The sequence below is a fragment of the Carassius carassius genome, chromosome 18 (genome assembly GCF_963082965.1).
Source record: "Carassius carassius chromosome 18, fCarCar2.1, whole genome shotgun sequence".
Lineage (NCBI taxonomy): Eukaryota > Metazoa > Chordata > Actinopteri > Cypriniformes > Cyprinidae > Carassius > Carassius carassius.
The window spans coordinates 22127419-22143968 of NC_081772.1; the positions used below are offsets into that span (position 1 = coordinate 22127419).

A 16550-nucleotide genomic window follows, 5' to 3' on the forward strand; every position below is an offset into this window, starting at 1 on the left:
AGACAACTTTTTCAATGGAGAAAAGGATATTATGGATAGAGGATACACGTACGAAGACCATGCACAGAGAGCAGCTGTCACACAACAAGTGAGTACTAAATTAGGTTCTCTTTCATGTCTTATTGCTCTTAACTGTCAAATACACTTTTTTATAAAACATTATGTTTACAACACACACAAGTTACAAAAACACAGTTGGTATTGTTAAGGTAAACAGCTGGAAAAGAAATCGCATGTTTATATTAGATCTGTATAGTATATTAAAGGACAGCAGTTACACACTGTTAGCAATTAATGTCATTTTTACAATAGATTTTACAACAACGCACTGTATTCATGTTTTTGTTGTAAATGCAAATGCATGATGGGAAATTAACCGACAGTCCTGTAATATTATTGTAACTACACCGTAGAAGCATTTTTTTACAGAAACCGCATAGCATTGTGGGATCGCTGCTGTTTGAATTTTGAAATTACGTGGCCAACGGACGGTACCAGAAGTATTTTTACATTTTTGGAAGAAAGAAGATGTCTCAGGTATGTAACATAAAATCTGTTTTATAAGTCTTTATATATTAATACTGGTGATCTGAGTGAGTGCTGATTGTTTCATTTGGTATAATTCAGTGGAATAGGGTGAAGTTAGTTAAAATCGCGTCTTCATACTCTATCCAAATTTCCACCGCAGGAACTTTACTCAGAAACTATGGACTTTGGGCTGGTACTCGGTGTGCTTCCACCGCAGCTACCATGATCTAAATAAAGTTCTGGGTAAAAAAAATGCCCCTCAGAAAGTCCCTGCTCGCGAGGTACTTGTTCAAAGGTAACGTTACTGAACTTTCGGGAGTGGCAATGCAGCATTGTAATTTCAACCACCATTTCTTTTGATAATTTTTAAAATATTACTGTCATCGTGTCATGAAAGGTATAGTGTTTTACCTATTTCAGGCGAGAATGTAGTTGTTTAAAACTCAAATATGCGGTTTATTTATAAAGACTGCGCCTATTGAAAAATGTGTTTCGCCGATGTCGGAGACGGTTAACTCCATGAGATCAGCGGGAGCTCAGTGATCATTAATCCGTCGGGAGCAGCCTCACCTCGGCAATACCTTCTGAAATTTGCCGCTGGCTCTGATTCATCTTTAGTGGTTAAGCATAAAATATAATTTGTTTTGGGTAAACCTAACAGGTAATCTTTGGTCTTTATTCAGTTAATCTTTTAATATGTTAAAATGAAAAAAGGAGACAATAGGCTACTGTTTGATATAATATTTTGTTTTATATAATGTAGGCCTAACGTTACACATTTCCCTGAACTTCATTTCTGTGGCTATTAATATGTTTAACGAATGAAAATGAAAACGAAAGGAGGCAGTGGTGTTTGATATCATATTTCGTCTTATTGAAATGAGGGGGGTCAGTGGATTCGCGGCATAACTGTACCACGGTCATGAACGGTCAAGGCAGAAGGAAAAGACTGAGCGGGAACAGCTGTAGACACACCGCAGGATCAGCTGCACACCGGCTGCTAGATGGAACATACGTTTGCTTGCTTTAAACCCTGTTAATAATTGTTATATGGTTATGTGTCAAAGAAGAAAGGAAAGGCTGTAATTCAACATAAGCCTATTGCATCCATAAAATGCCTATAGTCTAAATTAGGAAAAAACATACCATAACTTTGTCTCCCACCTGATAAAATTGGTGCTTTTGCCCATCCTGCCAATACTGCCACTCATGCGTGTATGTATGTAGTGCAGCTTTCTAGTGCTCTTTTAGTTATCATATTGTGTATGCATTTCAGGAGAGGCACTAAGTGCAGACAAATGGATGATGTCTTTGGAAGGGACAACTGTGATGGGGCCCCACAACAGCCTTCTGAATGGAGTGGCAGCAACCTTCGCTGTCTATGTGTTTAACTAACAGTATACTAAAGAGGCCTCAAGCACTAAAGGTATGTTTAAACTGTTTGCACACTTATAAAGAAAATAGATCATTCTCATATGGAACATCCGATGAATCACTTTCTTTTTTGTTCAGTATTGTTAGGCTCTATGATATACTCTATGCATTGATGTCAAAAGACAGGTTTCCATCCAATTCCTTTGCACCTTTTAAGCGCATTCGTAGAAATTTGGCAAAGAAACCCTATAACTGGAGAGCATTTCCATCAGCTCTGTTATGTAAATTAGAAATGGACAGGAGAGTAGTCATGAAACGCTGTGGGATCAAAACTTAAGGGGCAACTTAAAACAGCTGATAGAGTTGCAACAAATGTGCATTTATGTTGCATTTATTAGTGAGTCAATCCACATGAAAAAAGTTTTATTCACATTAGAATATTTTATGTGAATTTGAACCGTTTCCATTCAGGATTTTTTTTTTTTTTTTTTCAAAAGGTTAAAATTTGCAATAAAAAGCTGGATGGAGACAAAGCTGTTGCTATTAAGTGTCTAACATAGAGTTGGTATTGCCCTGCAAGACATTTATGTACACTGTAAAAAATGTAGAATTTACAGGATTTTACTGGCAAAAAAGTTGCCAATAAAATCCTGTAAAAATGATGTTAATTGCTGGAAAATGGATTACAGGAAATTACTGCAAAGCAAATTACAGTTAATTGCTGTATGTGAAATACAGTAGTTTGTAGTATTTTTACAGTAACATTGAATTTAATTTGTAGTTTATTTTACAGCAATATTTTGTAATTTCACTAAAGTACAGTATTTACCTGGCAAAAAGTTGCCAATAAATTCCTGTAAATATATTTTACAGCATTTATTTGTAATTTCATTATATAACAGTATTTAACTGGCAACAAAAGTTGCCAATAAAATCCTGTAAATACCCCTAAATACAATATGATGTTGTAATAATTTAACAATGAAACTGCTTTAAAGAATAATTTTAACAGTAAACTATAAAATACTGATATAAATGCATTATCATGAGCTCTATCTTAATACATTTACAAATGAATAAAAATGAATGAAGTTAAAATGTTGCAAATAAGTATTTATTAAAACTGACAGAAAGACATTGCAAGGCTTTTACTGTTAAAATAAAAATGTCAGTCTTTCAACAGTTAAAATCTTATCATAAAAATAACATAGCATCACAAATAACTACAAATACAAGTTAAAAAAATAAGCCATGCTCAGAGTAGAACATTAACTTTCTATAAAAATGAAGGTCAATCAACAGAATTTGTATAATTTTTGTAAAAAAAAAAAAAAAAAATGTTTTAAAGAAAATGATTAAAATAAAATGCTGGAATTAACATTAAATCACAAATTCTGTTGTTTGAGCTTATGTTCTATTAAATTAAGAATATTCCTGCAAAAGACAATTTAATAAATACATACTGTCCATCAACTTTCTGAGATGAGCACACATGAGGGTTGTCCCTCTTCTCTGAGACTTTTCCACTTGTTTTGCATCCATGTGTCCGTCTTGTATCCAGTGAGTGTTGTGTTTCCAAGAAAACATCTGCACATAAAAACAAGCAAAAGCATCAGGATAAAGTTAAGTATTGAATGAAACTAGCTCAATAAAATAAATGTCAAAATGCCACGTATACAATACAATCAGCATTTACCAGTACTTAAAATGTTACTCCACCCCAAAATTAAAATCTTGCCATTAATCACTTACCTCCATGTCGTTCCAAACCCGTAAAAGCTTCATTCGTCTTCGGAAACACAATTTAAGATATTTTGGATGCAACTGGGAGGATTGTGGCTGTCCCACTGACTGCCAAGTAAATACAACTGTCAAGGCCCAGAAAAGTATGAAAGACATCTTCAGAATAGTCCATCAGTGGTTCAACCGTAACGTTATTAAGCGACGACAATGCTTTTTGTATGAAAAGAAAACAAAAATAACGATTTCTTCAACAATTCGTCTCCTCTACGCATCAGTGTAGCGCCATTTTGGCGAGTATCTGTTGAACTGTGTCAGCTGGGTCACATGGACAGGCTTTCTATGTTTATTAACGCTTTGATTTGAATGAAAACAAAAATACCAGCTTTGTTGAATAAAGTTGTTCTTTTTATTTACTTTGCATACAAAAATATTCTCGTAGCTTCGTAAAATTACAGTTGAACCACTGATGGCAGATGGACTATTCTGACGATGCTTTTCATACTTTTCTGGGCTTAGAAATTGTTCATTGTTTGGCTGTCAGTGGGATAGACGCAAGCCTCCCGGTTCTCATTCAAAATGAGCAAAATAGTTTTGCTTTGATCGTTGTTTGGAACTATTTTGGTTAGTGAAATAGAACAACAGTTAATATTGTGTCTAAAAGAAGTAAGTGACTTGTTAACTAATTGTTTATTGAACTATGTATTTGCAATCGTGATACTCACGAAAACAGCTCACTTGTGATGCTTCTTATGCCATATGTTATGAATAAACTCAACAGTTGAACATTTACCTCATGTATTTTCCGTGAGTTTATGTGTGCCGTTAAGCTTGTTTTGATGTTGAATGAAACGTTAATATAATCAGAATCAGTCTCGCGTTTCGATGCTTCCTCAGTCTTTTTTATTTTTATTTTTATCAGGCTAACTTGTTCAGTCGGGCATATAAAGATGTCTTTCACTTATTAAAGTAAGGCATCACGTCAATATGGGACAGTTGAATACATATTAAAAAAATGAACACATATAAACAAATGAAATTTCACATATTTTGCTGTTCGTCAGTTATTTCGACAGATAGTAGTTACTATGACAATCGTTCGCATTGAGCTTTATGATAAAAGTTAGGTAAACACTACTTTAAATGCTCTCAATATGAAAATGTAACTTCCAAAAATAGAAAATTTGGCCTAACTATGCTATGATAGCAATTCCCAGTTAACTGCACAGAAGTTACCAAGACCACTTGTCTAAATGTCAGGATAGGAGGCTATTGTGACATGACATCGCTTATACATTATAAGTATATACTCAAATAAATATAAGAAGGATATGTTTCTCTAGTATATTTAAGTGAACTTACCAGGAATTATGAATAAAGCCTCTTATCTTCAGTCGTTCTCACGCTGCTCCAGTCGGGTTTCTGATTTGAATGATGCGCGCGCAATCCCATAATGCCACACTACAGTAAGTTAGTGTAAAAAGCAGGAACTACAGTGACAACACCTGCTTCTTGTAAATGAATTACAGTTGACGTGGAAATATACTGTTAACAACTCTAAAACCTTATTTGACCCATAATGCATTGCGAATTACAGCTGCATCTTGTAAAATGTTTATACAGAAAAAGTCTGTAAAATTTTGCTGTAGAAACTACAGCAATTTTTTACAGTGTAAACACAGAAAAGTCTGACAGACAGCAGTTTGACATTACAATTTTCATTAAGTCAATTTTGGGGGTTAAAGTCATTAGATGTGATTTTAATTTTTCCTTTCTCTTTGGAGTGTTACAAGCTCTTGGTGAATGAAGAAGATCTGTATAGGGTGGCCATATGCGCCGTTCATACGGGACACATCCCTGCCAGGATTTTAATATTGCCTAAAATATCCAGGTTTTGGCTGTTTGCACTGTGCAGGCCAATCGTTGTGTGAAGTTCATGAGAGCTAAAGAGAGCAGAACAGACAGCTCCTTATGCTTTTGAAATCGCTCTCATGTGTTTGTGCGTTCATTTGAATTGAAGCGTCACTCTTAAACGCTGTTTCTTTAAATAGGGAAACTACTTTTTTTGGCCTTCCAAAAGAGAAAACGACTAGAAATCATGTTTATATCACATTTATAATGGGTTTTGACATTATAATGAAATAAACATTATAATTAAATGTTTATGTCTCGTCGCTTCGGCCAGACAGGGCACAGTATGTTAAGAGGCATAACATTTCAGTCACATGATAGATAGATTGGATAGCTGGTCAATCAGAGCACACTTCGCTTTTCAGAACGATGAGCTTTGTAAAAATCAACACGTTTCAGAAGGCGAGGAGAGGAGTACCTGTAGAGGAGAAACAATAATGTGTTTTTTTTTTACCTTAAACCACTTAAACATTTCATTACACCAAATACACAAAATAATGTTCTTTTAAGCAACGTCATGTGACCCATTTTGCAGACACTTTTGTCCAAAGCGACATTCAATTTACAGTGCATACAGTGACATTATATATTTAAGAAAAACAATGTAAAAGCCAATGTAATTCTAAATGTTATGTTGTTAAATGTGTTGATGTTAAATAAATACATCAACGTCATTTTTTTTTTGTACAAGCAAGTAGGAATAGTTTACTTTGTTTTTTTTTTACACAGTATTTATCATTAACTGATATGAAAACTTGTTTTCACTCTCTCTGTTTTCAGAGCTTTTTGTGGAATCAACTCCAAGATGTCAGCAAAGCAGAGAAGAGACATGGGCTCAACGCACCTGTCTGCACCCTATTAAGAAGACTCCTGGACTTTGAGTTGATGGGCTAGTATTAATGCCCACCCACACCCCACAGCTTCCCCAGTTCAAGACTGGTTGGGACCTTTTGTAATTTATTACCATGTTCCCCCTGATGATAGACTGTCTGGACGTCTAGAAGTGAGCTAGATTCTTCAGTGAAACTGTAATTTTGTTTGTATGAAAAAAAAAAAGATAAAATAAGTTTTTTACTGTAATAATACAGCATTTTACTGTAATAATGCTACTTAAATCACAGTAGCACTGCTGTATAAATACAGGACTTTATTGTATTAAAAAAAATATATTACCTCTATATTACTTGCTTTAAATTAACGGCAATTAGTTGCCAGGAATTTCCTGTAAAATTACAATAAATTTTTAACAGTGCAATACTGCTGCCTACGCTGTTAATATGAGCCAAACAATAAAAATAATCAGAAAATCACCCGCTTCTTCTTAAAGCTAAACTTCTGTAGCTTTAATAAAAAGACATTTCTTACTTGAATGCTGCTTTTCAGTGCCTCTAGGATTTGACAATATTAATGCAGCAGTGATCCCACTGTAAAATTTTATGGCTTATGTGTTTTAATTAATAGGCTAATAATGAACCACAAACTACGATCATTTTAAAGAAAGGGGCAATCCAAAGATTGTTTATTTATTTGTGTTACAGTGTGGGTCAAAAATTTTCATATATATTCATACTGTTAATAAAAGTTCAAAGTTTAATATAAGTGAATTTATTGATAATAATTATCAACGAGCCACAAATTTGTTTAAAGTAAGGGGGAAAAAAACTGTTATTTATTTGTTACAATGCGGGTATGTCTTATTCAATCTGTTAATAAGAGTTTAATGTTAAATATAAGCTACTTTGTCACTGCGGCATTTTTGATGTTGTGTGTGGGATTGATTTTTTTTTTTTTTCATCAAAAGTAATACTGAATCAATGTTAAGCATTGATTTTGTTCAAGAATAGGAAAGAAATAACATTAGATCAACATTAGAAAAAAAAAAAGATCAAAATAAGCGCTGCAGATGCGAGAATGCGCGATTGGCTACTTCTGAGGTAAATAGCCACTCTCACTCTTTCTCTTCTGTATTTTTGTAATGTTAAAAGTTAAGTTGAATGACACAGATCTGAAAGAAGACCTGATTTTATTTAAAGGGTACATAACATAGTTTCACATAATCTCATGCAGTGTTCGAATTGAGGGGGGGCTGGGGGGGTCCGGGACCCCCCATAAGCATCAAGGGACCCCCCATAAGGCCCAAAAAAATGACCTTGGGGGGGTCCCCTGGTTTTTCATTAAAACTAAAATAGAAACAATATTTGACATAGCCCTATCTATCTATTTTTTACCAAAGTATTGCGCTGCCGCTCCATAGACTGTAAAAAGTGCCGCTCCCATAAAAAGCTACTTCAAATTAGATGTGCATCTGAAAATACGCTCAAGTGCGCCACACGCTGTTTTCTGAAGGAATTTACAGACTGCGGGCGCGACGTCGCTGTGTGATTGGCTGACAGAGTGATCCTTCGTCATTATTTTACCTCACGATAACGGTAAGATAATATTTCTTTGTTTTATGATTGTTTGGTACACCTAATTTATTGCTACTGAATAAGTGTTTATCTTAGAATCAGAGAGTCACTTATAATCTTGGTCTGTCAATAGTTGTTTTTTTTTATCTTATGATGCTAGCTCACTATCGGCTTGTTAGTTGTAATTAGCCATCTAACGTAATTCTGAGAAAAATAGAATCTTGTTTGGAGCTAGCATTGCACCCATTCTGAATTAAACAAATCATTTTAAATCTAGTAACCTTAACTGCTCAAAAACAGTGTTAATTTAATTAAGGACATTATTACTGATGAAAATGTTCATCAGGTGAAGGCTTTTTTTGTGTCAACGATGATAAAGCAGGGTTGCTAACTCTCACGAATTGTGCGTGAGACACACATGCATTGATTATTACGCCGAAGACAAACATGCAGATCAACCGTTTTTGTTATGAATTGTATCCTATTTTCCATTATGTATAGCCTAATACAATTAGTGTAGTATTTAAGGTTAAGTGGAGAAAAGGATTTTAAATTCAATGCAAAGAGGCAAATTAAAGTCATTTTGTGGCCAGAAAAATAATAATTTCCATTTGCAATGCCATTGTTTACCCACTCTAATAAATATACATACTCTAGTTGCTCAAAAGAGTATTGCAGGTCATAACTGCTTACTTATTTTTAGGTTTTGCATTTAAATAAATATTTAGACATGATCAAACACTAGATTATACATTTGAAAAAGATACTCGTATAAGCACACACAAGTGAATATTAATTAATGCAAGAAAATACTGAGTTTAACCCAAGAAAAGTAAGTACAGTAGGCCTATTCATGTGAATTGATAGTGAATCAAGAGATCAAAATTGATTAATGGTCATCAGCATCGTAATCGTATCAAATTATTTCTATTTTTTCCCTCTTGTAGAAACACTATTGTGACAAAACATATATTTAAACATATACTCTCATTCACCACTATAGAAGTTTACCCAACTATGACAACTTCTGCTTGAAAATATGAAAGGGTTATGTAACTACATTCAAGATAAATTAGTTTTTTTAATGAAATAAAATGCCTACATGTGCACTGTTCAAATTATATCACCATTAATAACCTTAATAAGTAGCATGAATAACATGGAGTGCTTTCTTAAATATATTCACACTTACGACAACAAATATAATATTACAACTTACATCTTACATTATTTTCTCAGATATGGACAAGGGAAAGAAGAGAAGAGCCATCTTGTTATTTCATAGATTTTTATTTAATTTTACATAGTAAATGCTCAGCTGCAAAAACATGTTATGAAACACACAAAGTAAATTAAATTCACAAGTAAAGTAAAGTAAATTATATTATTATATGAAATAAATAAATACAAATATGTATATTATTAGTTGTTTTTTTGGGGGGGGGGTTGGGGGACCCCCCAAGAGCTTTGACTCAATTCGAACACTGATCTCATGTTAATCTTGAGTACCTATAGAGTAGTACTGCATCCTTCATATATCCAAAAAGTCTTCAGTTTTATCATATTTATAAAAGAAAAATACAGCTCTCCGATTCTTTCCGGAAAAAGCAGAGCTCCTGGAGGCGTGCCGTGAGCGGAGCTTTAATACTGATGTTTCGTGTTGTTTCCATTAACATTACTTCTCAATCCCTTATGTGCTGATTTCCAACAAAATACAGAAATCTGATGCAATTGTACTTACATGAAAGGGGTTTTTTATCAAAGGGACGGCTCCATGTTTTAATAGCAAACGATATGCAAATCCAGCGTCGACCTGGGCCTTGTTTCTAAAACATTCGTCACTCAAATGACCAGAACACACAAACGCACTTGATACACTCTTGCTGCCGCAGAAAAACAAACTGCATCCACTGTTCTTGTAACGCTGGGTTCTTGGGGAAGCTGAACATGGTAAACTTTCCCTCACATCCAAAAATGCACTTATTTTGAGGCATTCTCGAACAAATCCTATGCAGCGCTGCTGCAGACGATTCTGAAGCACGTTGATGTGCGCGGTCTCGCTCTCCTCTGGTCAATGTGTGTGCGCGGGTGCGCTTTTCCGGGAGAAATTCTCATATAAGGACTTCCGTTCTTGTCTACATCATTAGATCCACGATCGAGAAAAAAAAAAAAAAGCCAAAACCTGTACCATCCCGGAAGTAAGATTTTTGGCACAGTAATTCTCAGTCATTCTTCTAAATTATTTTTTAAAACTTTGGCCATGTTTAGCATGAGAATCCTACTGTGAACAACTCTGAATACACAAAACACCATTGTACCCGCCATTTATCATTCAAGGTTAGTAATTTCTGTAAGCCAGACTGAACTGTGGATCACCATTTTGTTGTTGTCAGAACATCAAATAATTCCTTCTCATAAAACTACCACACATTGTGTTAGTTTGAACTCTGCATAGCCGAAATCACAGCACACTGCCCACCCACTTTCACTCCTTCTGCAGGGGAGCATCAATACCTGTCAGCATCCAACAGTTTGTTACAACAGGTAGGAAAACAAATGCTGCGCTGACAATCAGCTTGCTGCGAAATTGTCTTGAGCAAACAATTCTTCGAAAGTCTTGAATTCGCTTTTTATTTGTGGGTGAGTTCTTCAACTACAGAATGCATTTGTCTCAATCAATAAACCGTACTGTCAAGGGGCTGCAAGCATACTCGTGTGTATAAGTGTGAGTGCGCGTGTCCGCACATCTCATATCTGCCAGCTCACATTAGTGAAGCACCATCCTCATCTAGCCTAGCTATAAAGAGGACTCTCTCAAAAAGGAATTAATAAACCTTGCACTGCTATTTTCCTCTTGTTTTCTATCAGATTGTAGCAGGTTGATTTGTTGTAATGGTGTCATCACACCCCTTTGGACCAATCAGGACGTAGCTGCGTGCTATATGGGCAGAGGGTGAGCGCTCGTGACACTACGGTGTTGTTGTTAGAGGCGCACTTCCGCTGTGGGTCCTCTCGTGTTCGTGGGGCAGTCTTGGCTATTGGACAGTGTTTCTCCTGTCATGAATCCGGCCTTTTCCTGCAACGGAACCGGGTCGCGTTGTGCTGCTGGTAGGTTGAATCCGTTTCCTTTTTAAACATTTGTATGACCTGAGTTTAAAGGGCTGCTGTATTGTAGGCTTCGTGTAGCTGTTTTAACGATACGATCGGTGTATATTGCCTATAGATGTGCAGATCCCTGATAGGTATGTATGTGAGCCGGCATTGCGTGTATGTTTAATAGTGCTTTGTAATTAAATATGATTTGTTTATGTACGTCAGGACGGTGAAGCACGTATTGATGCCGGGTATCTGCACGGGTCCCGTCCTTCGCGCCCCGCTGCTGTTTTGTCTCTACGGAGTGTTTTGTTGCAATTAATTTGTGTTCAACAACGGACTGTTAACGGGGAAAGCTATATGAGCCCCCTCGGGGTTCTGAATGCATTGACGCACTTTACAGCGCGGGACTCGACGCGCAATTGGGCGTTCGACCTGTTTGTATTTATTGACTGTTACACAGAAGATAACTTTGCCTTCCTGAGACCCGCCTGTGTTTATTAATGTGTATGTGCGTGTATGTATGTGTTTGTGAGGTTTTTGTTGTTTAATTACTGATTGAGTGATGTTTGATTAGTTCATATTTACTTTTGATTTAAGTGTTTATAAAGAAGATTTTCTTTGTTACTGTTTCCGTTGATTTATGGTTTCTTGTTTAATTCTTTAAATTTACTTTATTGCTGATTTATTCTTTTTTTTTAATATATATTCTTTATTAATTGAATGTTTTTCTTTTAGTGCTGAGTGCAAGAAGTGGTGGTGTCGGTGTCCTCGGTGGTGGTGTCTCCTCCTGTGTGCTGTGTTTTCCCCTTTTTGGTGTATTGAGTTTGGTTATTTTTTTGTGTGCTTATGTGTGATCAGGGAATCCTTAACCCCTGAGATCCCAAACCTTTGACCCGGTTCCCTCCACTGGTAAGGCCTCAGCACTTCCCTTTTTCTTTATTCCCTTTATTTAGTGTGAATGGTATTTTATTTTGCTATTCATTTTAATGGTATAAATAAAATTATTGTTGTTTTACTGGAACTACGTCTCTGGCTTCGTGCATGAATCGAACCTGTGTGTTTCTTTTTGTAAATTTGGAGGTTTTATTATCCAATTAATTTAACTCTACTTCTCGGGGTGAAACTCCCTGGGTGGCGTAGTCAGTCTGCTTAGTGCCACTCGCCACAATCTGGCGTAGTCGGCAGGGTTATGCAATTCTGAAAGCCATAGACGTTGTTCTGGTTTTATTGTATTTGTGTGAGGTAATTGTTTTGTGGGTTGTTGTGTTTAACCTTGTTTTTGTGTTTATTTTTTTTTTTTTTTGATTTAGAGACAAAACAGCAGCTGGCATTACTTTTTTTCCTTGCAGCTTTTGACAAACTGCTGTCATTTTTCCTTTTTTGGCTCCATTGTCAGGAGTTGAGGGAGTTAGTTGCACAGTTAAAGGCGGATAATGAGAGGATGCGCCAGGAGCAGAATGTCAACGCTTCACTCGCCCTGTTGAGTCTTATGGCGTCCGTAAAACAGAGTGCCCCCAATGGCATGCCAAATTCCGAAGTATTGTTGCGTGACCAGTTTGTGGAGCACGTGCTTGAAGGTGCTCTCTGCCGCGAGTTAAAACAGTTGGTGTGTCGGAAACCTACTTCAACACTGCTCGAGGTTAGGGGCGAGGCTATCCGGTGGGCGCGCGAGGGGTTGCCTGGGGGTGCTTGGGGTCGAAGTCATTCTGTCCCTTCTGCCTTTGGCATGCAGTTTGGAGTACAGTGTTGTCTCGAGGGTTTGAGTACCACTATTCCAGCTACTGAGTTGAGTGAGATGAGAGAAATGTTGAAGTTACAGAGCAGTTAAATCAGCTTACTCAAAGTATTTCCCTCTTACAGAACTTCCAGCCATGCAATCGGCCACTTTATAAAGACCCTGTCATATGTCGGCGCTGTCAGCAACCGGGTCACTTTGCCAGGGAGTGTGAGGGGATACTTGCTCTAACTAATGCTCCGCCCATTTTGCCTGCCTCCCAACAACTCGGTAGGCAGTCGCGTCATTTTCAGTCTTCGGAAAACTAGCGCCCGCCGAATTGCAGAGTCACATTTCGGGGGGGGCAGTCATTGGCTCTGAAGTTAGTCCAAGTGTTTTGGAAGGAGGTCCTCTGTTGATTTCTTCGTGTCCACGTTTGGACGTAATGATGGGAGGGGTTGATGTCCCCTGATTGGTGGACACTGGATCCATGGTGTCTACAGCTATGGAGAGCTTTTTCCTTCAGCATTTTGAGCCGTGGGGTGGAAGGAGACTTCAGTCGTGTCACTGGCTGCAGCTCCGAGCGGCCAATGGGTTGGCCATCCCTTATATCGGCTACCTGGAGTTGGATGTTAAACTTTGTAGCAAGTTAATGACAAGGTGCGGGGTGCTGGTGGTTAAAGATCCCGCCGGTTATATGCCACTCAATGTCCCTGGTGTGATGGGGATGAATATCATCCGTAGGTGTTACAGAGAGCTGTTCGGCCAGTATGGGTTGGCCTTGTTCAACTTACCCTCTGTATCTGGGGCTCCTGAGCCTGTGGTGAAGGCATTGCAGTGGTGTCACCAGGCCAGTCAGCAGGCCCCTCGGGATGTTCCATGTAGGGTGAAGGTTCGCGGTAGTAAGTCCTGCTGCATCCCTGGTGGCACGATGAAGATCATCTCTGCGACCTGTTCAGAGCAGTACTCTGGTTGTCCAGTTCTGTTCGAGCCCCTGGACTCTGGTTTACCGGCTGGACTGTTGGCCTCCCCGGCCCTAGTTCAGGTGGCTGGAGGTACAGCCTATATCCCTATTGTGAATGTTGGAGCCATTGATGTGATGCTGTATCCACGTACTGTGGTGGGCACCCTGGATAAGGTTTGTGTGGTCAGCTTGCCTACAGGGGTCACAGAGGTGCCATCTGTGGTTGCCACAGTGAGGTCCCAAGCTGTTTCCTCCGGGGTGCAAGACCAGATTGAGATCATGGACTTGTCCTCATTACCTGCAGAAGAGCAGGGTCGGGTTTGGTCCTTTTTACAGGAATATATATCTGTCTTCGCCTCCCATGATGGTGACTTGGGCTGTACAGATTTGATTGCTCATGATATCCCACTTTTGGACGAAGTCCCTGTTCGGCAACGCCATAGGCGTATCCCCCCTTCTGAATATGAATTAGTTAAAGATCACATCAACCAACTTTTGGAAGCACAGATAATTCGGGAGAGCAGCAGCCCCTATGCTAGTCCCATAGTGTTAGTGAAGAAAAAGGACGGAAGCATGCGTATGTGCGTTGATTATAGACAGCTCAATAACAAAACAAGAAAGGATGCATTTCCTCTTCCTCGAATCGATGAGTCCCTGGACGCCTTGACAGGTGCCCGCTGGTTTTCAACTTTGGATTTAGCCAGCGGCTATAATCAGGTCCCTGTGTCTGAGGCGGATCGACCCAAGACGGCATTCTGTACTCCATTTGGTCTTTTCGAATGAAACCGTATGCCGTTTGGGTTATGCAACGCTCCAAGTACTTTCCAGAGGCTGATGCAACGTATATTTGGTGACCAACAGTGCCAATCGTTGCTCTTGTATCTTGATGATATTGTAGTTTTCTCGTCCACAGTTGAACAGCATCTGGAGAGGTTGGAGGTAGTGCTGGGAAGGCTTCAGCAACAGGGCCTGAAGGCCAAGCTCAGTAAATGTGTGTTCTTCCAACAGGAAGTGCGCTATTTGGGCCATGTTATTTCGGACAAGGGCGTCTCCACAGACCCCAGTAAGGTGCAGGTGGTGGCAAACTGGCCACCCCCTACCACTATCCCAGAGTTGCGGTCATTCCTGGGTTTTGCTAGTTATTACCGCCGTTTTGTGGAGGGGTTCGCCAAGCTGGCGGCCCCTCTGCATAGGCTGGTAGCTCAACTAGGGGGTACCAAATTAAAGCGAAGAACAGAACTGTCTATGGGAGGGCATTGGACGGAGCAATGTCAGTGTAATTTTGAGGCACTTAAGGTCAAGCTTGTTACAGCACCGGTGCTCGCTTATGCCGATTTCTCGTTGCCATTCATTCTCGAGGTCGATGCAAGTTACGGGGGACTTGGGGCAGTGCTCTCCCAGGAGCAGTTGGGCAAGGTTAGACCGGTGGCTTATGCCAGTCGAGGTTTGAGGCCCACTGAGCTCAATATGCAAAACTACAGCTCTATGAAGCTTTAGTTTTTGGCACTCAAGTGGGCCAAATTCAGTGAGTATCTGCTGGGTCATAAATGTGTTGTCTTTACGGACAACAATCCCCTTAGCCATTTGTCCTCGGCAAAGCTTGGGGCTACCGAGCAGCGCAGCTGGCCTCCTTTGATTTTGAAGTAAAATATTGATCAGGAAGGAGTAATAGAAATGCAGACGCCCTGTCCCGTCAACATCCTTTTGGTAGACAGGACCTAGAGACCGTGGTTCCTGGTACGTTACTCCCAGATCCTTTGAAGCATGTCATAGTTGAAGCAGTTCAATCTGCTGTTGTGTCTTTGCCTGAATATACTCTGTCGGACCTCAGTGACCTGCAACAGGCAGATCCAGTCATTAAAGAGGCCCTGGTCTTCTGGCAGAAAGGAAATCGTCCCAATGGTGAGGAGCGAAAGGCGGCTTCACAACCTGCCTTGGTATTGCTCCGCCAGTGGGACCGCTTGATGGAAAAGGACGGGGTCTTATATCGTCAGACTTTCCGCCCCGATGGCCTTGAGGTAGTGTTCCAGCTAATTTTGCCAGCGTCCTTAAGGGAAGAGGTGTTGACCAAGGTCCACCAAGACCATGGTCACCAGGGCGTGGAAAGGACACTGGAGCTTCTACGAAGGCGGTGTTACTGGCCAGGTATGTCCTCTGCAGTCGCACAATGGTGTCGGGCCTGTGAGAGGTGCCAAGTGGCTAAGGACACCCAACCAGCCGTTCGTAGCTTCATGGGGCATTTGTTGGCTTCAAGGCCAAATGAGATTGTGGCTATGGATTTCACAGTGTTGGAACCAACTTCTAACGGTTTAGAGAACGTCCTTGTTATGACTGATGTATTTAGCAAGTACACGCTTGCTGTTCCCACCCGTGATCAGAGAGCATCTACCGTGGCTCAGGTTCTGGTGACGGAATGGTTCTCTAAGTTTGGTGTTCCTGCTCATTTACTTTCGGACCAGGGTCGCAATTTTGAGAGCGCTCTGATCCAGCAGCTCTGTGGGCTCTATGGTATCGAGAAGTCTCGTACAACTCCATACCATCCAGCTGGTAATGGTCAGTGCGAAGGCTTCAATCGCACTCTGCACAATTTATTGCGCACCTTCCCGGTGTCTCGAAAGCGGGACTGGAGTTCCTGTCTACCACAGGTGCTGTACTCGTATAACACCACTCCTCACCAGGCAACTGGAGAGTCTCCTTTCCTGTTGATGTTTGGGCAGGAGCCCAGGCTCCCAGTTGATTTCTTGTTGGGTCGAGTACAGGATCTTTGTGGTGGCAGTACCCATGAGTGGATCCAGGAACATAAGACCCGTTTGCG

General features: G+C 39.5%; 1 long non-coding RNA gene across 2 annotated transcripts; it reads left to right on the plus strand.

Moving 5' to 3' along the window:
* The first annotated feature begins 284 nt into the window (after window positions 1-284).
* On the plus strand, window positions 285-6470 carry LOC132092666 (uncharacterized). 2 transcript variants are annotated; one of them, XR_009422241.1, is made up of 3 exons: window positions 285-823; window positions 1805-1954; window positions 6334-6470. It is a non-coding gene; the product is annotated as an uncharacterized LOC132092666 (long non-coding RNA). The 2 variants fall into 2 exon arrangements; XR_009422242.1 differs by lacking the exon at window positions 6334-6470 and adding an exon at window positions 5427-5535.
* The last annotated feature ends 10080 nt before the right edge of the window (window positions 6471-16550 follow it).